The sequence below is a fragment of the Peromyscus eremicus genome, chromosome 2 (assembly GCF_949786415.1).
Source record: "Peromyscus eremicus chromosome 2, PerEre_H2_v1, whole genome shotgun sequence".
In the NCBI taxonomy this organism is placed as follows: domain Eukaryota; kingdom Metazoa; phylum Chordata; class Mammalia; order Rodentia; family Cricetidae; genus Peromyscus; species Peromyscus eremicus.
Genome location: NC_081417.1, coordinates 15,833,081 through 15,858,586, shown reverse-complemented (window position 1 = coordinate 15,858,586; position 25,506 = coordinate 15,833,081). Strand labels below are relative to the sequence as shown.

At 41.8% G+C, this 25,506-nt stretch overlaps 1 pseudogene; it reads right to left on the bottom strand.

Annotated features, from left to right (window-relative positions):
• Positions 1-1,911: 1,911 nt before the first annotated feature.
• LOC131905372 (U6 spliceosomal RNA) lies at positions 1,912-2,011 on the bottom strand (annotated as a pseudogene).
• Between the last annotated feature and the right edge of the window lie 23,495 nt (positions 2,012-25,506).

Genomic DNA, 25,506 nt, shown 5'->3' with positions numbered 1-25,506 from the left:
CTATCTCACAGGTTGCTTTCAGTATGTATCATTCTAAAGGCTCAGCTAAGATGAGAAGAGATGTAAGGGAAATCAGTCGGAGGGAAAGGGGAGAGAGGCCTTCAGGCACTGGAGACCTGTATAAACACAAAGACTCAGAACAATCAAAATTAGAGATGCTACTGGCGTCACCACGTGCCTGCTGACAGACAGAAGATTCTGCTAATATACTCACTGGAACTTGACAAATTGAAAAATCCATTCCCTGTATATTGTAATGGCTCAAGCAATGAAAATTTTATATTAGTATTGATAATGACATCCTTGGAACAAGAAAGACGCAAAGACTGGAAGTGCATTGCATTAAAAAAAAAAATCACACCAGGCATTAGAATCTGGAACACAGAGTTCCTGTCTTAAGAGTGTTTTAGTTGCTCATCTTCATTAAGTTATATTTAAGAAGAAGCAATATATAGATGTAGAATATTAGTAAAATGAAAGTAACAAAATACCCATGATTCCAAAGAGACACCCACTAATATGCTTTGTTTTTTTTTTTATGCCCACCCATCAGCATTATTAACATGTATTTTCAGCTCAGTAGACACTGCAGAACTGACTTGCAGTGCTGTCTCTGAAGAAGACTATCAAAGAAATCTGAGCCACGGCTATCTACTGCATTAGATATTACTGTGGAAGTTCTCCCAAGCACATCACTGGGAAAAGATCCCAGTCCACTGAGAAGGACCACTCTGTCAGATCAGTTCTCGTTATCTCCACAGAGTAGACAAAACAACCCTGATTGCCAGGTTCTTATATTGCTTACCATTTTTGTTGCTATGATTACAAAAAAAAAAAAAAAAGAACCTGGAGAAAGCAACTTAAGGACAGCTTTTTATTTGTCTCACAGTTTGAGGATCCAGTTCAACCTGGGAGAGAAGGTGTGGCAGCAGGGAGAGAAGGTGTGGCAGCCTGGGCAGTGTGTGAGGCAGCTGGTCACATCGCATCTACAGTCCAGAGGAATCCAAGAGACAAATGCTGATACTTACTTTCTCCTTCTTATTCAGTCCTGAACTCCAGCCCATGGACTGGGGTCAGCCACACTCCAGGTTGTGATGTCACCACAATAAACAGTCTATCAACGTCTTCACAGACACGCCTAGCAGTTTGGCTGTGCCGTTCTAGATCTTGTCACATTGGAAATCAATATTATCCATCACAATTCCCTACGCACTCACTGGACTCCAGCTTGAGGGGAAGCAGGCAATGGTTGCTGAGGTGGATAACCAAATGGAAAAATGGAACAAGAGTAGAAGATTTGGCTACAAGGATTTATAGAAAGAGAAAAGGGCCAAGTTAGCGAGAATTACCCATCTACAAATGCCCCTAATGACTCGTGTCTCCTGGTATTATCAGGCATACATAGATCTTCACACATCCAATCAGAGTTGGATGTTTGAATACAGTGAGGTAAGCTGGGTAATGTCACTTCTGAGGCCAGTTTGTCAGAGGTATTGCTAATTCAGCCTTGATCCTTGTGTCATCCATTATGGAGGAAATCAGCCACCATGTTAAGAGACACTCAACAGTGCCCTGGAATGAGCCACACAGAGAGCACAGAGGCATGCATTTTGGACTTGTACCAAATTACTTACCATGTAAATGATCTACCTTCTAAGTTAATCTCCCTGCATAAATTGTGCCTTCAGAAAACCACAGTCTTAGTCAACACCCTGCAGCAACTGAATAGGAGACCCCAAGTCAGAACTGCCTAGTTAAGACACATCTGAATTGGGAACCAGGGAGACAGCTCAGTAGTTAAGCACTTCCTGCTCTTTTAGAGGACTCACATTCAGTTCCCAGACTTCATGTCAGGTCGCCCACAATGGCACATAATGCCAGCTCCAGGGAATTTCGTTTTCTTTCTCTTTTTTTAATATGGAACACTTCACAAATTTGAGTGTCATTCTTGTGCAGGGGAACCTTCTCTGTACTGTTCCAATTTTAGTATATGGGCTGTAGAAGTGAGCACAAGCTCCGGGAAATTGGATGCTCTCTCCTGGCCTCTTTAGACACCTGCATACACACACACACATACACACACACACACACACACACACACACACACACACAATATTAAAAAGGACTCTACTAATTCTCCTGCCCACAGAAGTTGAGCAAGAGTAAGCCACTGTTGTTCTTTATTTGTTTAACTGTGTTTAGTGGAGCTGTGTTACACGGCACCATATAAATATATATTCAAATGGATGGCATGAGTTATATGCATGGCCTACAAAGCAGTCTTGCATAGTTGTTAGGAGTGGAAATAGCAGAGTTAGGCAGATCTGGGTTTGAATCTTAGGTAAGTTATTTCCCCAATTATGTTTCCTTTCTAAATCTGTTTCCTCCTCCTCTGAATACCAGTGGTAAACATGCTTGTCTGTTCCTTTTCCCAGGATCACACATTATGGGAATACATAGCATGAGATCCATGTGCAAATCAAAAAATCCTGAGAGACATGATATATGTTCACCTGCTTCTCAGTGAGTGTGGGGGTGTATATGTGTATTCGCATGCGTATTTAATCTATATCTATATCAGAAGAAAAAGCAATCAGTTGTATCAAGCACCAACTAAATTGGCTATTAGGTGAGACAGTCACTTTACATGTTCTCATTTATGAATAAAATGCCTTCCTTGATATCGGTTGGGATCACACAATTTAAAAGCTGCTTGTCTGAGGCTGGGGAAATGGCTCAGTAGTAGAGCACTCACTTAGCATATACTATGTGAGGTCCTGTATTCAATCCCAAGCATTACAAAACTAGAATTTAAAAAACAATAAAATCTCCCTGTCGTCTGAAGAATTGATCCAAGATGATTATTGTATGATAAAATTGGAAACCACTGAAAACAGTGTACTACAGCTAAGCAGTAAGCTGACCCTTTTTAATTTCAGGGGCTGGAAAGAGTAAGCAATCTATGGGTGGTTGGAGAGTGGTATTGCCTGTGGGAAGCAGGCTTCACAGATGTGTCTGCTTCCTGGTCAGTTCCTGCCTACTCTTCTGTCATGGAGGCCGTATTTTGAGCGACAAGAGGGAAAAAGGAAAGAAAAGAAGAAAAGGCTTTACTCAGCCAGTTGACTGGATGAAGATCTGAAAACTTCACAGAGGCACAAGAATTTTCTAAAAGCATCTCACGCCGGCTGCTCTGAACCCTTTTGTTGTACTCTCTATTCTTTCTTGCCTCTCTGCTCTCCTGCAGTTTTGAGTAATCATGTGGACCTTGGCTATCATCATTCCACAGTCTCACGCTCCATTTTTGCCAATTCCAATTTGTTCTGAGCCCTGCAATAAATGAAATAAATAATAAATGAAAAGGCCAGAGGCAACAGTCCTATCACCCTGCAGACCCAGGGGAGAAGCCAGAGGTTGCAGGGCGGCGCTGCAGAGAAGAAAAACTGTGTCTCACGGGCCCAATTATTTACTGGAGCTGCTGAGATGAGATGACACGTGGCTGTGACAAGGCTGGCCTGGAAACAGTAGCCAACTGATACAAATTTAGATCCATTGCAAAAATATCTTGAACCCAAAAGAGTCCAACTTAAAAAAAAAGGAATTAAATAACTCTAGGTTGCTCCCCTGCACACCACACTTTTTCCATAGAAATAGGTATTTGCTATTCTGTAGCTACTACATTTCTGAAATATTTAACTGGTAGTTTTTTTTAAAAGACCATAAAATTTTGTATTTCAGATTTGTAAGGGCATACCAAGTAATTTTAGTGAGATCACAGGTACAAGACCAAACTTTAAAGGCTAGCTTTCAGATTTGGTGCAATATACAAATAATTGGTGTAGTCAATGGGTTATGACCATGGCAAGAAGCATGCAAGGCTAAGCTCATGAGATTGGGATCAAGATTTGGTTACCTCAAAACAACACCCTACAAGGTCACACACTGAGATCAAAAATTTAAAGGTCAAAGGACAGTTTTGGTTCCATTGGATGAATGAAATGAGAAAGAGATGAATAAAAGGAGATATTTAAAATGTGAACTAACACTGCTGGTTCCATGGATAAGTGTCAAAAGGAAACTCATTAAACCCTGAGAGAGTCTACAAAATGAGATTCCCAGGCCTGAGCTATAAGGAAAAGAGGAGCCAGTTAGTAACTAAAGACTAGAGAATCAGGTTTCTGCATGGTACAAACACTTAAAGTAAGCTGATTTTAAAATCACATCAGAACAGTTAAATGAAAGCGAATGTTCAGAATGAATGTATCATATTGGTATGTATACATATAGAGCCTCTACTACATATCATGTACATTATACAACACAATCCATAGTCAAATTCTCAAGAGTCACATTGAGTAAGTACATTAGACATTCCTTAATTGTCCTCCGAACATATTACCACCAATGACAGCAACTTTATCAAGATTTAGACACAAGGATAAAGTTTGTAAAAATAGAACTGGAACTGGGTGCACTCTGGAGGATGAGGCAGGAGGACCAAGAGTCTGAGACCAGCCAGGACTACATAAGTAAGATGGTGTCTCAGAAGATAGCAAGAGGGAAGGAAAAGGAAAGGAAGAGAAGGAGAAGGAGAGAATAGAGGTAATGGTGGGGGAGAAAGGGGCAGAGCACTAGGAACTATAGACATTTCATCATTGCCTGACCAGTACCTGACGCTTAAGAAAACAGTGAGTGGATATTAAAGGTATTCATGTAGTTGTCCCCAGACTCCCAACAACATCTAACTGTTCTTGCAATTGTCAAAGACTGCACTGTACCCACAAAGGATCCACTATTCTCCCTAACTACACTGCTCTTTGGACTCCACAGTGACACCAAGATTGTCTCACAGTCTGTTCCACCATGGAGTAGTGGTGCCCAGAGTGGAACGGCCTAGGAATAAGTGTTTAAAACTTCAGTTAATCTTGGTGTGTGGTATTTTTATTTATTTGCAAGGTTTTTATAACAAAATTTTATAAAATTAAAAATGCAGATATCCTCACTCTTAGGGTTTCTGCTGTAGTTAGCTGCCTGTTGGAATTCTGCATCTTGTAAGTGGTAGGATGATGGATGATTGACAGCTACCAAATCAAGAGGCAAAATCCTCAGTTCCAGAATCTTAGGAATCCGTGGACCAGTCTCTGTGCCCTGTTCTTCTGTGGAATACACATCAGAGGAAGCTGATTGGGAAAGATGTGTCTCCAAAGCAGTCTGGGTAGACAGGCAAAGAGAAGAGACTGAGCAGGCTATCCGACTGCTATATCAAGATTGGCAGACACCCCCTGGATGCCCCGTTTAGGATCATCTTTAGCAACCAATATTATGCTAAGCATTAATGACCCTATGCTCAGCTTCAGCCCCTATTACATCACACTTGACAGAACCAAATGGTGCTTGGGAAGCACACTGGGTGGGGAGCCAGTGCACAGCCTTGGGAGAGTGGGAAGAAGTAAACTAGGGCACGGCATGCATGGAGTGCCCTGTGGGACTTGGAGAGGAGTCAGGATTTGGGGGATGACAGGGCAAGGGTGCTTATTGATGCAATTAGAAATCCACATGGGACCAGACAAAGGATGTTGTAATACTCTTATGGGCAGATACAATTCATTAAACCCAGGAGCCACTAAAAGTATTTTAAACAGGGTAACTAAGTACAATGGACTGAGCTGAAGGAAACTAATCTCATAGCAATGAGCAGTAGATTGGAGGCAAGGGGATTTAAATGTAAGAAAACCAATTCAATAATTACAGGCTCAATAATTTACTAATTTTGACACCTTATTAAGTCATTTAAAAGGCCTCAGGCAGTAAGAAACCTAGTGATAGGTTTCAAAAGGAAATTCTTGGGTATGAGTGCCCATAGAGATATATGGCTACCTATTCACAGATTAATGCATTTTAACAGCCCCATCAGCACCTTCATAAATCATCACATTTGTGACAGAATTTTGACCTGCCCTTCCAAGCCTTATTCTCAACTCCCCCTTGACATCTCATCCATTATGGCCAAAGAGATAAATCACAGGCATTTTTTAACTACCAAATTTAATTTTGCACATTACAGAAAATTCATTTTGATGTTACCTTTGTTTTAAAAAACAGAAGTATAGCCATATATTTTTGCTCAGAAAGAGGAGAAAATGCTGACTATAGATGTAATATACCCTGCCCCACCTTCTCGACTACACCCATTGCTGCATATTAAATACTAATCTTTTCCTATTAGAGTGTAAGACTCTTGTGGGCAAAACATAGGTCTGCCTTGCTTACTATACAGAGGTTGCTTCTGAAATATTCCTGACAGAGTAAAATGTTCAGTTCCATAAAAATGTCACAGATATATAGTCCTAACTCATCCATACCCTTCAGCCAAACAAATATAGGCCTCCTAGAATCAAGGCTAATGCCCTGGTTCATTCCTTGCAAGCTGGAAGCCCTCTGCCAAACATTCATACAAACATGATCACCTCGCATTACATGCATGTACCTTTGGTCACATCTGGCCCAGTCTGAACTATTCTACACATGTGCAACATGAATAGCCTCCTCTGAGAACTGAATGATCTGTTTATTTTCATGATCTGTTTTGTGCATACTTAATAGATTGCGATTGTATTACATCCTTTCTCTATATCTGAAGAGAATGTCCTAACTTGTGGATTCTGAAAATACTCCTTAAATGACCTAAAAAGTATGTGTTACATGATTCTGAGGCTAGATAGAGGGGAGACGAAGGAGATTAACATCGATGGATGAGGACTTCCATCATTTACCACATGATAGCTATACTAATGTAGAATAGCTGCTGTAACAAGCAGCCTCACACTTCAGGGACTTTGCACAACACAAGCTGAAGCTTCGCTCATGTGAAATCCAGCCCGGATGTCCTGTGTTAAACAGTTTCCCCAAGGAACTCTTCTCTCTGCTGCCCCAGTGACTCAAGCTCCTCCCATCTCCCAAGTAAGACTTCAACATGGTACCTCCACATACATCCTCATGGAAGGGAGACAAGAGAGTAAATGACCAAGAAGAGGCGATTTTTACAGCCAATAGCAGACATCAGCAAGGGTGGTAGGAAACAGGAACCACAGAAGGAAAATGAAGCAGTCTGGAAAACAGAGCATTGCTTCTTCCATCAAGCAAATCAAGTCTCTGTTCATCCCATTAGTCTGTCTTTCCTTCCCTGCTATACTTAAGCACAGACCAAGAGGCAGTATAATACAGGAGGAAGCTAATACTACTGCTTTATATTAATTATACTGGGTAGACTCTGTGTGTGTGTGTGTGTGTGTGTGTGTGTGTGTGTGTGTGTGTGTGTGCAGTATTGTCTATCAAATCCCTGGAAATTTTCTCCCAATCTGAGACATTCTCATGAACTTTAGCACTAATTTGTTCTGGTAGCCATTCAAAATCAGGCTGATATATTTTAAATGGTTATTTTCACAAGAGCCTTCCACTTTCTTCATTCTGGTAGAGATGACCTTTATAAAAACCTAAGACCTAATCATTTTAGTTAATTCAAAACAGGTGGAGAATATCTTATAGGAAGTCATTTGTTATGCACAAGATCAAGCTGAAATGTCATCACCTCTCTGTAACTCTCTCTCCTTGAGACTTCCTATCCCAGATATAATTAATTGGCCCTCATCTGTGTTTTCACAGCATTTTATACATACTCGATTTGAGAATGAATCACATTTTAGTGTAGTCATTCCCTTACATATTTGTCTTCTTGTAGTCTTGAGTTCTGGCTGAGGAAATATATATCTTCAGGGCTGTTCCAACACAACCCAGTTTCATTGTGTAAGAGCCAGCTCAAGGTGCATGAGACCTAAGAAAGAAACAGTCATATCCAGGGTTGCAAGTGTTGAGAACTTACTTACAAAATGTGGTCCTGGCTATCATCAAAATGCTTTAAGTGAGAAACAGGGGTGTATATAATGGTCAAGACAGAACTGACTTCATCGAAGCTGGAACATAACCAGTTTATCTCAAGCTGATATCAGGGCTGCCTGGCACATTCCTGGCATTGCTGGTGCTGTGGTCTGGCTGTAAAGCTCCGCCTATCACTCTAATTGTTGTTTTTCCCTTATAATATGTTGGAAAAGTATGTGAGGAAAACTGAACAGAGCTACTCAGATACAGTCACACAGTTACAACCCAACATGATCATAGACACATCAAACAGAGTTCATTTGAGTCTCTAAAAGAACTGATGGCTCATAGAAGACATGGGATAAGTGCTGCCTGGATATCACTTAGTAAAGCAGCATTACCATTTATGTATGTGGACTGTTACTCCTCTGTGTGAACTCTTTAGACAGGAATCCCATCTTTATGCCAATTTTACAGTATCTAGTCATGTAGGGATTGAAAATCCAGCTTGTTGAGGAGTAAAGACTATATATGTCTGTGGATATAAGGACAAATATTTATAGATTGTTGTTAGGTATTGTACTGATTTAGTAAATTAGTGGTTGTAAATTCTCCTCCAATAGTCATGACTTCACTAACACTGAGTAGTTAGCTAGTTTTCCAGTATTAGGCATGTTTTCCCTCTTGTTGAGCAGATCTTAAGTTAAGTTAGAGAGCTGTTGGTTTCCACTAAGGTGCCACTGTATCCTTAGAATTAGTGTGCCATGCTGGTCATTGATGCAGCATGGGCATCATAGATGGATAAGACTACTGGTTACATCCTGCCTTTGGAAGCTTGCAGGGAACAGTTTAGAAGAAGGGGCAAGACTGTAAGAGCCAGAGGACTAGGGAGCTTGCTATAAGATTGTGTCTCCTAGTAATATCAAAGCTCTATCCATAAAGTCTCACTAACATGACTGCCCAAATGTGAGATGAATGAGGATGAGGCCAATGGACACGACAAAACTGACAAGGAAAAGCTCAGGAAGCCTAAATGCTACACCAAAAACTATAGGCAACTGAGGAAAGCTGGAAGCAGGAAAGACAGTCTTCCCCAGGGAAGAGAAAACTGATCCATCATCCAGTGACAACTGGCTAGCCCTGGAAACATACATACAAGTAATATTGTACAGTCTGAGAAGGTTATATTTTGGAATATATGTATATATCTGTATATTTATATACATACATATATATGAATGCAATAACAATTAATGAAAAATGCTATGAATTTGAAAGAGAGCAAAGAGGGCTGTATGGGAGGTTTGGAGGGAGAAAAATAGAATGGAGAAATATAATTATTTTATCATTTCAAAAAATCCAGCTTCCTTTTTTATTTGCTTTCTGCCACTTATAGTAGATTAGAATACAAACTAAATAACTGAATGAAGCATAGAAAAGAGCAAATCTAGGTAGAGGATCACATAGAGTTCAAGAGAGAGACAAATACAAGCGATGTCCAGCATGCTAGCCTGTGCCACACTAGCGAAAAGGAGGCTACAGATCTGGCTCCAAGCTTGCTAAGACTCAAGGCAGAAGGGGTGCTCAGCTGTGCATCAAGCATCCAAACCATTTAGACTATTTCCTTATAGCAATGGTAGTTTATTTCTGTCTTTCAATTTTTTGTTTGTTTTTTGTTTGTTTTTTCATCAGCCCAGTGGTTTTGTGTCAAAACAAGTACTATAACCACAGACTGTTTCCTAGATCTTTCACATCTGAGTTCCAAGTGTAAATAGAGTCACGGAAAAAGGGGGATGGCCACACAAATGGCCCTCTTTCCTTGCCTGCTGCTCTTGGATGTCACCAACCCAGAAGTGAAGCACATGAGCCCCAGATGCCTTACAGAGGCAAAATGAAGTGGAAAACGATTTTTCCCACCTGCTCTAGAGTGTGCCTTTTGATAGATTTGGATATAGACTGCCATCTCCAGAATGTGCAAGTGCGCAAATGCTGCTATCAGGCTAGCTACATACAAATTATTGGGGAGGAGAAAATAATGGGAATTCAAATTTATAGTGCCCTAATTAAAATGCAGAAACCTGTATCATTAAAAATCTCCCAGGTGATTCTGATGGAATTCTACTTTTAAAACAATCAGTGCATTTCTTGATACAAGAATAAGGATATACATGAAATTTCCAGTTTTGTTCCTTGTATGTCGCCATTTCTAGATTCTGTAGCTTAGAGATAAAATGTCTTCTTAGAGACAAAACTTTAGGAGATCATTCTCCAAACCCTCACTAGGAAAGGTAGAACCCATTGTTTCTACAGTCCTATCCTGGCGCTTGAGGCTTGAGGAATAATTAATTTTGGGGTTCTATATTATCCAAACAAATGTCTTAATAGAAATCTAAATTTTCTGGCAGACAAATAGTCAGCACGCTAACAAATCAATCCAGAAACCAACAACGAAGTTGTTTCCGTTAGATAACACCGGCAATAACAGCTGATGTCACCTATCAAATAGTGAAAATATTGGGTGTAACAGAAGTGCTGTTCTATGTGCTTTGTGGGACTTTCCACCTAATATTCTGCAAAGTTCTGTGAAGTAGATAGCGTCTGTCTCACTTTGCAGATGGTGAAACTGAGATGGAAGGAAGCTAGATGATTTACCTGAAGTTACAGACAGTGATAAAGACAGAGTCTGGGCTCAGGCAGCCTGTCTTCAGAATTCCAGCTTTTAACATTCTCACTGTGCTGCCAGAGGCCATGGCCAGGTGGCATCTGAAACCTCACAGGTGGTAGAACAGGAAGCCCAGCCCCTGTTGCCTGAATTGTTTCTACCGTTTTTAGACTGGGAGAAAAATATGTGATACCTTTAATGAGTAAGTGTTCTAGAAGTTGGCAGGTACAGCATACCAAAAACTGTCACAGAGGCTATGCATCAAGATTCACACTTAATTTATTCCAACTGGGCATATTTTATTTATAAAAGCACCTTCCAATTAATCCACATCAATAAACAAATTCAGGAAAGAATGGATGAATAAGGGGCCTCAAAGAGATGAGGGGAAACAAAAAAGAAGAAAGAAGATGGGGAGAGAAGATGGAAAGCACATTGCATTTTAGCCCAGCTGCATTCTACTTTTATACAAATCATCCACATCATCTAGACAGAATCTGTAACTGTTAGGGGAAAGGCCTGCCTCTCGTGCTTCCGGAGTTCTATTGTAGCTCCTTTAACAGAGATTCTATGGCCACTGGCATCTCATAGCAAAGCAATTTCCAGAGAGTCTGCAGTTTATATGCTATTAAGGCAATCTGAACTTTACCTATATTATAATACCCTAAAACAACGTTTGGGGCTCATATACACATGTTGACATGAAGAAATCTTTTCAGTGTGTTTATCTTCGATGGAAATGCAGAGCACATCCAAAGCAAAAGCATTTGTTCAACGTATGCTTGACACTCAAGAATTATTTGAACATATGTGGCTCTCTATAGTAGTTCATTCTAGGCATGATGCAGTAGGAGTGAGCTCAGAGAAAGGACTTCACTATCCATGAGGCTCTAAGGGGACTGGGGAACAAAGGAGGAACATAGGAACTGGGAGCAGAACAGTATCAAAGCACATTGTACCCATCCCCATTGCCTGTCACACGCTGGTTCTGTGTTTTAAACATTTATGTTTACTATGTACGCGAGCATGTGTCTGTGTTGGGAATGTGCATGTGACTGGTACCACAAAGGCTAGAGGTGTCAGATCCTCTTGGAGCAGCAGTGGCAGGCTGTTGTGAGCCACTTAGTGTGGGTGCTCAGCACAGAGCTGAGGGCCTCCGTGAGGGCAGTTTGAAGAGTCATCTCTCCATTGTGATATCTGTGTTCTTTGACACGGGGACAAATAAACACAAATACACAGCTAGCACTAGTAGACAGGAGCTCCAAAGTCCAAAGGCAGGAGACCTGGGGTCATAAGAAGAATTTGAGACTGATAGAAGCCTGGAAGCCTGGTGCACCCCAACTCTAGAATCTGAACAGCATCCTTGTCTCCTTCCCTCTTGTGATTCTTGAGAGATAGACCTGAGTGACTTGCTACAGCCTAGGCATCTTGCCTGGGGTTAGGTACAATCATTTTTAATACAAGTTCATTGAAAAAGTTGAATAATTGATTCACTGAATGAATAAATGAAATGGATGCTAGATGTAAACAGTTCCACTATAACTAGATCCTCTATAGAATGAATATGTTAGACTCCTGGCTATTCTAGCTCCATGGAGCTACATAATAATATCTTACATTAATATAATACTTAAGAAGTTATCAGGCATATTTGGGTATGTTAAACTCCCATTTCTCCCATAAAAAGGTTGTAATGGCGCAAGGTAGACACATTGGCTCCAAATTTAAATATCAGAGCGCCTTGAGACATAGGAAATAAAGTAACATATCCAAGTTCACACCTCAGTGTATTTCATTGATAGAATTAGAACTTATGTCAGGGTCTATTTATCATCCCAGCCTACTTTTTCAATCTGTGTACAAAACTCATACAAAGACAAATGGACATATACCATCACTAACTCATGATTTATTATTCATAGTCATCTATAATGCCTTTGAAAATACTGAACTAGTGAATACTGAACCATTGTTCCTAAGAGTGAGACTCTGTGTGTGTGTGTGTGTGTGTGTGTGTGTGTGTGTGTGTGTGTCCACAGCAATAATTATATACTTTGATAGACAGAAAGGCAGGTAGGCTGATGCTGCTGCTGCTGCTGATGATGATGATGATGGTGATGATATGAAGAGACAGAGATGATAGATAGATAGATAGATGATAGACAGACAGACAGACAGATAACAAAACAAGGAAATGCTTAGTGACTTGAATGAAGCTATCCTACTCACTGTGAGAGATGGGATTCAGTCCCAAGTCCACTGGCCCCAGAACCAAAGCTTCTTGCCCTGCCCCACACTGCCCCCTGCTGTCTTCATCCTCTGGTCACTTCTGAGAGGAAAGAAAAGCAGAAGGTGCCTAAGTTCAAGTATCGTTTGGATACTTGTTTTTAGGGGGAACTCAAATGGTTAATCTGAACATGTCTGTGGGTGGCTGAAAATAAAAACTTTCTGTATTGTTTGTGGTTACTCAAACTTTTAGTGAGTAGGTGAATTCACAAACGTGAACTCTGAATGATGAGGCTGGAGTCATCATCATGTCACATGACAACATTGTACATAAGAACGACCTTTCCTCTAGGTCAGGTTTTTGGAACAAACAAAGCAAGACTAGATTTGTGCTAACAAGACACAATAGGTAGAGACAACAGTAGTCTGCATGAGTTTGTCCTTCTGTCTTCCTCTGCTGGCTGGACAGACGCCATGACTCACATCTGTGCTTTACTGTCTTTGTAAATACACAGAAAAATTAATCAGTGCAGACACAGAGAGAAAGAACCCTTATCTTTCTCATCCTACCTCATGCTTCAGCTCAGGAGAGGAAATCATCTGCCCACAGACTGGAAATATGAAGTGATGGAGAAAAATAAGCAAAGCAGAGAAAATGGAGGTAGAAACTTCGGACTAGGCTCTGCCGAGAGAGCTGTGCTGTGGAGCCATTGAAAGGGCATAGTGTTTTAACTGCTGTGTATCGATTGTACACAGCATTGGTATTGTGCTTCTTATGGATATTTCATCCTAGTATATAATGTAATTTGAGCATATCCCCTAAACTTCCACACGTTCTTATGCTGCTCCTCCCCAATACAGAGGGGACACAGCTGACCTTGAACTGGATTCAAGTCTGTGTAATATCTGAAGGGCACATCTGCAGTAGTCTTGGAGTAAAGACAAGGCAATGGTATATGGAAAGCAAAGTGCTTCCTTCTTTAGGTGCAGAGCTAAGCACAGACCATGCTCCTTGGTCTCTCCACACTGTACCATGACTTGGGCAGATCCTGGAGCTAACTGCTGTATTCTCTGAGTCTCTGCTCCCATCGGAACCTGTGTTAGACAGGTTCCTCACGCTAGATACTTACTTCTCACAAGAACACAGCCAGAGATGGTATCATGCCCTTTCCACAGTGAAAACAAGTACATTGTAAAGAAGTAAAGTGAGGGGCCAGAGACACTCCAACAGTCATCGTCAAGGCCAAGATTAAATCCTGTGTTGCCCAAAGGCAATGGCCATATTTCTTCCACTAAGGACATAATCAGGTGCCTTTTCTGAGTACTGAAGAAAAACATAAATGTGGATCTAAAGATAGGTAGCAGGAATTTCCCAGCACTAGAATTCTTCACTCCACTTAATAATGAAGCCATATTAAATGGTCTACTCTTAGAGAGAATGCTTTTGTTCTTATATTAAGACACTGACCCTCTGGGTGTTGTGATTCAATCTATGTGGTTGATAATGTACATGGATGGATATTCATTCTCATTATCTCAAAAGAAATCATTTAGAATAAAAAACATGGCTCTAAACATATTAAATTACTCTTCATATTGTTGTAAATTAGACCTTGGAAACATATAGGTTCTATCTTCTGATACATACACATCAATTTAAAAATTAAAGGTGATGTAGTATTCTGACAAAGATGCACACTATTTGAAAAACAATAATAGTCAGGATGTCTGGAGACTCCCAAACATTCCTGGATTCACACACCCTTATCCCAGCAATTGTGGAATCCAGCCATTACCACAATGTAAGACATACATTCACTGGGTGTTCCTAAGGAGCAGAAGCATTGCTTCAACATTTCTCTACACTGCCACCCCTCAGACCCTTCAGTCCATCAAACAGGCAAACAGATGCCTTCACCCCCATCTTAAGTACTATGTTTTTTAATGAGGTACAATTGATTCAGTTCCTTTGAACTTCCTCTAAATATCCAAACCACTTAGAATCATTAAGATGCTTTCAGAAGGCAGAGAATGTATCCCTCAAGTACACTGAAAGTTGTTTCTGTCTCACCCTGCCGGGGTGCCAACTTATGGCTCATTACTGTAAATTACTAACATTGGAAATGGTGAATCATAAAGATGAATTGTGGAAAGATCACCCAAGAGGAGATGCCAGGCCGTGAATCAGTGAAGTGTGCCAGGTGTTACCCTAGAAAAATAAAATCCAAGAGTTCTGCAAATGTCCATCTTCTGCATCAATAATCATCTTACTCTGCAGAAATACAGAAAGGGATTTCTTAAAACAAAGAGCATCACTTTCAACTGTTCAACTGAAGCTGCTCATCTCTGAGACTTGTCTCACTTCTGACATGAGGTAGCACACAGTAGAAAGGACAGCAGAAGGTGCAGCTGAGGGCTAGGTAGAAACACCACCTGATGTCTTAGTTGCTGTGAAGAGACACCATGACCAGGGCCACTCTGATAAAGAAGACATTTAGTTGTGGGTGACTCGCTTACAATTTCAGAGGTTCAGTCCATTATGATCATGAAGGGAAGCATGGCCGCGAGCAGGCAGATGTGGTGCTGGAGCTGAGAGTGCCACATCTTTCAGACAAGAAGAAGTCGACAGACTGTCACACTGAGGGAAGCTTGAGAAAAGAGACCTCAAAGCCCGCCTCCACAGTGAGTGACACACTTCCTCCAATAAGGCCACACCTCCTAATAGTGCCCCTCCTTTTGGGGGGCCATTTTTTTCAAACCACCACACCTGACAAGATAGAACCAAGGCCATTGCCTTGGGCTCCTTGTCAGGGTTACTTAATTTGCTGTGGTAAATTAGAGATAGCCAGATACTCTGTGAGGCAGAATGAATCAGGAGACAAACAAAAGTCTGGCAGTGAATTTAAAAATAATAGCATAGTTTCGACAAATCATACAAGAAAATCAAATATGTTCAATTTCTTTATCATTCATCTGCCATATGATAAGGATATACCAACTTTGGAATACATACCGTCAACCTTTCCAAGTCCTGATTTGCCTAGATAAGAAAACTATGGTAGACAGGACAAGAGAGATGACTCAGTCAGTAATGTGTTTGCCATAGAAGCATAAAGAACCAAGTTCAGGTCCCAGAACCTACTTAAAATCCAGGAACTGGGGTACACAGCTGCAGTCCCACTACTGGGGAGGGACCGTCAGGTAGTCTCTAGGACATGCCAGCCAGCCAGTCTGAACAAATGTGTGAGCTCCAGGTTCAGTGAAACACTGTCTATCAGAATAAAAAAGTAGAAGTCAATTGAGGAAAACACCCATGTTTACTCTGGCTTCCAGATATAATAGTGCACACACACACACACACACACACACACACACACACACACACACAAACAAACCTGTAAATACTCATACAGAGAGAGAGAGAGAGACAGACAGAAAGAGACAAAGACAGAGAGAGATGATAAATATATGGCCAGAGCACAACCCTAAAAGTAACTCAGTGTTATCCAAATCGTCTTGATCCAGTTGAATGACAAGAAAAACATTTTATATCAGGACACAGCACAAAAAGGCCAATTGTGCTGGCTAGTTTTATGTCATCTTGACTAGAGACATTTGAGAGATGGGAACCTCAATTGAAAAATGCCTTCATAAGATTGGGCTGCAGGCAAGCCTGGAGGGTGTCTTCTTAATTAATGATTGATAGGGGAGGACCCAGCCCATTGTGGGTGGGGCCAGTCCTGGGTTGGAGGTCCTGGATTCTACAGGAAACAGGCTGAGAAAGCCAGGGAGCAGTACTCCTCCATGGCCTCTGCACCAGCTCCTGCCTCCAGGATCCTCCTCTATTGGAGTTTCTGTCATTACTTCCTTCAATGATGAACAATGATGTGGAAGTATGAGACAAACAATCCATTCCCTCCCCAACTTGCTTTTGGTCATGATGTTTCATCACAGCAATAGTAACCCTAAGACACCAATATTTACACAGCAGAGCAAAAGCGCAAGTTCAATGAGATCATTCTTAACTTCAGCGCATCATGACTAAAGCCTGAAGACAAGGAAGGGCACGAGCATGAAGACAAAGAAGGGTCTTCTGCAGTCAACATTCCCCCAGCTCATTTAATAATCTGGTACAATGCTCACAAAAATAGTGTAACAAAACACATAAAGAGCATACGGGACCTCTTAGAAAGAGCATGAGTCAAGGCTCAAGTTTCTAGACGTATGGATTGTGTGTGTATGAGTGCTGATCTTGCATATATGACTGTTCACCACTGTGGAGGAGGAAGAGGGCATCAGATCTCCAGAACTGGAATTGTAAATGGTTGTGTAGCACCATGTGGATGCTGGGAATCCAACCCTGATCTTTTGTAAGAGCAACAATTGATGAAGGCTTAACTTTTAACCCAACCCTATTGTAATGAAGGAAGACTGTTTATGTGTTTTTCCCCTTTAGAGAATTAAAGATAAAACGACTTTGTTATCAAGGATAAACATGTGGATTTCTACAAAATTATAAAATGAAGCCACAAAATAAAAAAAATAAGACAATGAAAACAATCAATACATGTTATTCAAATCTGAGTTTCAATTAATTAGAACAATATCAATAACAACCATTAAGTACCTGAATTTGAGGATGGTTTTATTATCTCCCAAAATGGAAAATAAAACTAGAGTGATTCATAATTAATGCCTTGCCACTAATGAGATATACTGAGTTACTTTGCAACCCATTCATTTACTTATTATTTGGTGAGCACTCGAGATTTTTGAGCCACGGTAATATACCAGAGTTTTTAATAGGGTAAAGAGACCCCAAAGTTCAAAGAGATAGAGAGCTTGTCCCTATGCAGCTCAAAACCCAGGCAATGGAGGCAAGTAGACAGCGACATTAATATGGTGAGCAGACCTGGAACTTAACAGCGGTCTAGGGCAATGAAGCCACAGGTGTTGGACGAAGGAGAGTAATTTTAAGGAGGGGCTCCCCTCCCCCTCAAGTGTTGTGAATATTCTGCTGAGTTGACAAAAAGGGAGGGATTCCCAAAGAGAAGAAATGAAGCAGTCCTGAGACAGCATAGATCAGACACTATTCCAAAGAGTTGGGGTTTTCCCCAAAGGCTTCAGAGAGTCCAGAAAACATATGGGATCTAGAAGTGGTACAATGTCATCTGTGCATTGGGAAGATTTTTCTGGGATAAGGTTGGAGGCACGTGGAAGCAGGGATTTCCCATTTATAGGACTTGACTTTAAGACCTACAGATGAGTGTCACAGGTTAAATCAACTCTCCCCCTTTACAGAGGTCCTGCATGTAGTAATGGCAGCAATCCACTCACAGAGACATGAGTCTCTGTCTACCAGCAAGCACCAGATTCTTAGAAACAAGTCATTCTCCTCTTCTGCCACCGGGGTAAACAAAGAAAAAAAAAAGAGATAGCACACACACACACACACACACACACAAAAAAAAAAAAAAAACCCAAGACAGACCAAAGGGCATTTGACAAAGGACGCAGCAACCGTCACCCTTAAGCAAAGCACACTAATGAAGAAATGAGTTCTGGCAGCCCAGCCAGTGAGATATGAAAGAAATTAATCCAGAAGGGATGTAATGACCTGAAAAAAAAAAATGATGAGCAAAGTCACATGAGTTAAAAGAGGGAGAAGCAACGCCCAGGTAAGAGCCACGATCGCCTCTGCCCTACCCACCTGAGGGCCAGTGCACTTGGGCCTCAGCACAAGAAAGGATGCAGCACAAACTAAAGATCAGATTGTTTACATGTACTTGCTTTGTTCCTTTTCTTCGTAAAGAATGGCATTTTAATTTACTGTCCTAACACAAGAATCTGCTGTTGATAACACCAATCTTGAGTCCTGATGTTCGTATAAGCTTGGGACACATTTTTGGATACTTTATTTTTCCAGCTAAAGATCAGAGTTGCTTTTGAGACTCAGACCATTAGTATAATGGATGTTGATGGGTTTTTTTCTCCAGATTCGACTTCGATACAACAGAGAATTAAACTGAAATCATTAATTTCTCTTTGCTTAGTGCATTACAGAGCATTCCTAGCCAGCCTGCCTAAGGTTAGTGAACACTACAATAACAAATTGTTCATGCTGAAGTCTTCTGTATTTATCTGATTTTTAAATGATTTTTCTACCTCGTTAACTATTTTTATATTCTTGCAGTTCTTTGAGTGAAAAACAGAAAAGAAAATCTTGACAGTCTGAGAATATTTTCATGGCCCACGCCTCTCAAAATAAGCTCTGAGATGCCCTGACGCTCTGCAAGGATAGGCCTGAGTTTGCACACAATTCGGAGAAACAGTTCTGAGGACAGGGTTCTCATTTCTTTACAGGTCTGTGCTTTTTACACACAATTTGACTTGCGTTTCCCAGGCCTCAAGTGACAGGGATCGCTGTGGAAAAATCAAAGAAGGGAATTTAATGGCCAAAGAGAGAGGGAGAGAGAGAGAGAGAGAGAGAGGGGGGGAGAGAGAGAGAGAGAGAGAGAGAGAGAGAGAGAGAGAGAGAGAATGAATCTATCCTTTCCCATTGTTTATCAGGAGAATGTTCTGTCAGCTTTCATGACTGAAGAACCTGTACAATAAAAATCAAAATAAGAACTCTGCAGGTTGTCGAATTCCTAGAGCATTAAATTTTAAAATATATAAATATGTGATCCTAATACTTACTGTCTCTAAACTAAGATCATTTAAGCTTTGCTAGTCCTGACTCTGGGCAAGTCTGCCTTCTGATTGCTAGCATTTCAGCTGATGCAGGGTCACATCTCCACCACCCCGCTGCAGCCCTCTATTTTAATTAATTCCCATACTTGCCCTGCCAGTGAAGGTACAGCTGCACTTACCAAAAACCTGCGCCTTACCAGAAGTGGGCGGAGTGTCAGACCGTCCCCAGGGCTCCCACCTCATGGTTGGCTGCAGTGAAAACAGCCAGGCTTCCTGGGTGAGGGGCACTGACCCGGTTTTCTGCCAGAGCTACTGCTGGAGAACTAATTACGGTGTGAAAACACCCGATCCAGGTCAGTGTGTTCCTCAAGCATTGTTTACATTTGAGTTTAAGCACATCCAATGGCAGAATTGACATTTGCAGCGTGCTACCACATTCATTTGCTAGGTTTTATGTTATTTTATTTTCAGGTTGGGAATGTTTGAAGAGGCATTTATCATGAAAGCCACGGCCTTTGCTCCTAAAGCCTCTTAGCACAAGCACAATAACAAAAACTGCTAATTAAACGAGGGGAAACAATCAGGAAGCAAAGACAAAGGGGCACCCCTTCCTTGTCCAAGGCAAACGCAGCTTCCCAACCCCCGGCCTGGAAGGAAGCCAGTTCCACCTCACCAGGTGCAGCCACTTAATTCTGCTCGCTTTGGAACAGGAGCGATGGGAAACGAAACGCACGAGTCTCTCACAATAATTCTAAAACAGGCTCGCTCATCTTCAATAACAATAATGAATCCAAACCAATGTGCTTTCATCCGGTCAAACTCCCTTCTTACAGCCACAAAATCCACTGTGGGTCTTGACAACATTCTGGAGCAACTTGATTCTTAGTGTGGCGACCTAGGCCCGCAAAGGCGACATCCGTGTCCCCCCCCAGAATAGCGCTTGCCTTTTTCTATCTAGGAGAAAAAGGCATTTGTCTCTGCCCAATTCGGACAGCAATTCCTTGGGCGGCTTTTCCTGATCTTTGTCCCACAGACTCCAAAGGGTCTTGCATTTGGGTATCCCTTAAGCACTCAGTGCACACTGTCTACTTAGTAACCTGTTCTGCCTGGATGGCTGTGAACACACCTCCCTCTTCATTAGATTTCTACCCCCCCCCCCACACACACACACACTCGTGTGAACACACAGCTTCCTCTCTTTGACTCTCACACCTAGACTGACGTAATAAATGTTTGTTGAATGGAAATACATATGGGAATTTAGAAGCTCAAGAATGTTTTTGAAAGTTCAATTTCTTGGCTAATTAGACATAAAATTAGAAAAGTGGCTGAATGATAAATATTAAACTTTGAGTCCTCTTCAAAATGTATAATAATATGTGGAGCAGCAGGAGTCTTTATTCTCGGCCTCGGAAAATATAATTATAGAGCAAGAAATGTCTAGAAGAAGCATTTGCTGCACTCTCTTCTGCCTCCAGGTAGGTTATATTAAATTATCTCAAGCAGATGAAAATCTATTCTTTTTTATTTCAAAAAGGGAGATTGTAATTCTACTATTCTAATTTTAAAAGGGTCTCATCTAGGAACCCCATTCTGGCTTCCTCACTAGAGCCCACATGGTACAATTTAAGTTGAGATACAGCAGCTCAATCAGATTCATTTTGTTATAATTATAAAAATTTTATATAGAAAGATAAAAAATGTGATATATAAAATATATTTCATATAAATTCATATTTTATGTGGAAATATGTATAGAAATAATTGACTGTATTTGTATTTAACTTCAAATTTCTTCTTTGTGTGTATGTGCATATTACACAGTCATGTATGTGGTTCCATAAGCATATATGCATGTAAGCATACAGGTACAGCCACAGGAGGAAGCTGGGTGCTCCCCTCCCTCACTCCCACCCTTTTCCCCTGACATAGGGTCTCTCACTGAACCAGAAGCTCACTGTTTGGCTACACTAACTAGCCATCAAGCTCAGAGAATCTGCCTGCCTCCTCTCCACAACACTGAGGTCACAGGCATGTGCAGATGTGGTACGAGGGCACCTGTGTCCAGCTCTTCCTGCATGAAGAACAGGAGCTCTTACCCACCAGGCCATTTCCTTAGACCTTTCACTTTCTAAGATGACAGGCATGAATATTTTTTTAACTCAAAGTATTACCTTTTAGGAGTTTGGGGTCATAAAGCACCTGCCTAACATGGACAAGACCCTGGGTTGCATCCCCAGGATGGCAAAACAAACAGACAGAAATGAGTAAAAGTACTCAAACCACACACACACACACACACACACACACACACACACACAGAAAGAGAGAGAGAGAGAGAGAGAGAGAGAGAGAGAGAGAGAGAGAGAGAGAGAGAGAGAGGAGGGAGTGAGGGTGGGGTCATTTGTAAGTCATTTCTGTGTGTCTAAGCTTCTAGGATGTGGGAATGACATATCTCTGTTCTTTCTATTATTGTGAAACCTTCAGATCTGAATTTTCACATTTCAGTGGACATTCCTACTAATCAGTAGAAGGAGCTGTTGGTGAGGAGAATGTCAGCATGTGGTGGAGGTTGTACAGCACAATGTCAAGAGATCTGGGCATCTGAGAAGCTGAGCAGACAGTCCTTGACCTGTGAATGCTCTACACTGTTTTCATGGTTTTATTTCTGGAACTATATTCATATTTCATAGTTAGTAATGGATATTTTTCCCTAACAGAGTAAAACAGAAATCAGAGAGTCATTAGCTATTTGGAAAGAGAGGCCAAAAAAAAAAAAAAATCCTTTACTAGGATAAAATGCAGCATAATAGAGATAAAAATTTCCAGAATCTGCTAGAAGTTGAAACCTTGCTTTCCTTGTTTAGAAAGTGGGAAGATGCTATCTTTCTTACATGTCTTATAAAGACCAAACAGAACAGTAAACATCTGAACTCTAACATGTGCTCAGCCAATGGCAGCTGTGTTAGTGCGGTCCGCACTGTGGCTCCCACCCAGACTCATCTTTGCGATACCAAAACCTCATTTCCACAGAGCAAGGTGCGGGGCTGGCAAAGTGCTGCACGTGAGCCCCACAGACTGAAGACAGTCTCCTCAGGAATTTACTACAAAGGAAACATTATCTTATTTAAGCTTAGGTGTAGATAAGGCCTGGAAAAGTATTTAATAAAATAAATACAGATGCCAGGCAGTGGTGGCACACACGTTTAATCCCAGCACTCCAGAGGCAGAGGCAGGCGAATCTCCGTGAGTTCAAGGCCAGCCTGGTCTACAAAGCGAGTTCTAGGACAGCCAGGACTATTACACAGAGAAATTCTGTCTTGAAAAAAAAACTAATTAACTAACTAAATAAATAAATACTATTATTACTTACTGATAACATTTAAATCAGCACTGATACCTAACGCATTTATTTCATTGTGTTATTTCAGTCCATGTACAAATTAACCAAGAAATTCCTCTTAACTTTATTTACAAGTTTTGATTCTCTGGAAAGTACTGTGTTCCTCAAAACCAAACACTCATCTTCCCAGAGACAAGGTGTATCAATAGCAAAGGGCTTTCACAGGAGGCCCTCTCCCAAGAATGCACCGCCATCAGCCAAAGGTGGCAGCCTCACTCTCTTAACCAAGACAGCCTAGCTCTAGGGCAGTTTGATATGGGGTTAGAGTTTGGCTCTTTGCCTCATTTGAGGGACAACTCTTAAGGGTCCTCCACAGGACCACTTTAGCTGCAGTACATCCCAATCACCACCACTCCTTTGACTATATTTTGCTTCCTTGACTCCTCAGAGAGTCCGACCATGCATGCTTCTCAGTCTCCATCTCAACCTGTTTGCTAGGACCAAACTGAAACAGAGTTCACAAAAAGTGTGTTACCATTGCCGAAGAACCGCCTTGTACACAGGACCTGCACAAGATGAGCCCATTAATATTCTGTCATTAATGGAAGAGGAGCTCGTGAGACCCCACCCTCAAGAACTATTGGCAGTGAATGACTGCTCTGGGAAGGAGTCATTTTCTTCAGTAGTGTGCCCACTGTTAAGCTATCCCCATCTCCAGAAAACAGTCCCTTACCCATGTTAATGTGAGCAAACTCAATGGATACCAAAGCAAAGAAAAGGACATGAAAACATGAAGGGAACTCTGGAGAATAGAGGGGACAAGAGAGGGTAATTGGGAATGAGAATGACCAAAATACGTAACACGCATGTGTGAATTTGATGAAGAAAACAATACAAACTAATGAAAGAACCACCAGGCTTCTGGAGAACAAGAAGAAAGAGATTTGGGAGCCTCTAGTGTGCTCCCTAACTCAGTGACAGTGGCAGGAAACTGTGAGGAAATTGGAAGCAGGCTGCAAGATGAGGACAGAAGGTGGAATTGGGCCCAGTCTCCAACCTGTTCCCTGCCTCACCAACAATCCAGGAGCAGAGTCAAAGTAGCCAGCCACCCAGAAGCAAGTCAGAGCCAGTGAAATGTGGGCGAGCATACGTGTGGTCTTTCAAGACGTCCATAGCATAGCACCATTGACCACTCCCTTAAAAACAAGAGACCTGTTAGCATGTCAACTTAGAGACTAAAGACCAAACTGAAGATAGCAGCTGGACCAGGTTCCCGTTGAACTCAAGAATGGATGTGTGAGATCCCACAGTCAGAAAAATCCCCAAGAACAGGGATCCTTACCGCAGAAACTAAGGAGTAGAGGCCCTGGACAGCTGCACTCAGCCTCATCAGCAGGGTGCAGTGCTGTCCGCCCAGGTCATCATTCTTTTAGCCACTTTGAAAGTGACAAGAGTGGCTCTTTAGAGGCTGGTCCTCAGCTCCCCAGGAGAAATCAAGGAGAAGATGGAATTTATCTGACTAAGACCGCCATCATAGGCTGTCTTTCTGGTGTCAAAAGTAATTGGAGGAAATAGTCACGTGCCTTCAGCTTTCTTCTCTTCAGGAAAACAGATTTTTGACATCCACCATATACCAAACTGCTGCTTTATTTTTTTTACAGGCTTTCTTATGACAGCTGAGGGTTCTAAGGAGCTGGTAAGTGCAGGAGGTTCTGGCCCACAGCTCAGAGGACAACTGTGCCAGGCCCGGGCTGCTTTGCTGTTTAGGGGTAGGGGTTGGGTGGGGATAACATTTATCTGTAAAAATACTTGCCAGGTGTGCTGTAAACATGAGTGTCTGAGAGCTTCCTGGCTCTCATAATTTTGGGTTTATTGAGCATTTTATTGTTTCTAACTAATAGCAGCATGTGTTTCAGGCTGTGCTTAGCAGTAGTGGTGAGCTGCATAAAACCAGGTCACTTCCCCTGAAGTTGATGACCACATCTCCACCTGGCAGCACCAGGGATTCTCCCCGGTGAGGAATGAAAGCTTTCCTTCGGTCCCCTCTGGAGGAGGTTGGCCAGGGTTGACTTCCCTCTCCTAGCCCCATCATGAGGGCTTTTAAGTTATTAAGAAATCATCACTATGTGCATTATTCAGCTGTGCCCCGTCATTCTCCCATCGATTAGTGTCACGGGGGGGGGGGTGTTAGAAGCCCCTTGGGGTAGGAGAGAAAGGAGAGGGAGTCCTGGAACAACTTCTGAGAGGAACTATCGAGAATAGTACACAGACCACCACCTCTCCTCCCATCCATCGGCTGTGCTGTGGCTGCAGAAGTCTCCTCAGTCCTAAAACCTAGGGATAGATGGATGCAGCTGCCCTCATCACATGCGTGTGATAGCCAGCCTGGACCCAGTCTCCACCTTGCTTCCTGCTCCACCAACAATCCAGGAGGGGAGTCAGAGTTGTAGCTGGCCACCTAGAAGCAAGTCAGAGTCAGTGAAAGATGAGAAAACTTAAGTGTAGTTTCCCAAGATAGCCATAGTGCAGCATATCCCACTGGCTTAAAATCAGAGACCTATTGCAGGTCAACCTAAATAAAGTCAAGATGTCTGCAGGACCAGATCCCCTCTGGGGGTGGTGGGAAGGACCTGTCCAGGCTTCTTTCTTAGCTCCCTCTACCTCCCAATTGCCACCTTCTTCATGTGCTGCTTCCCATTGTCCCCTTCTC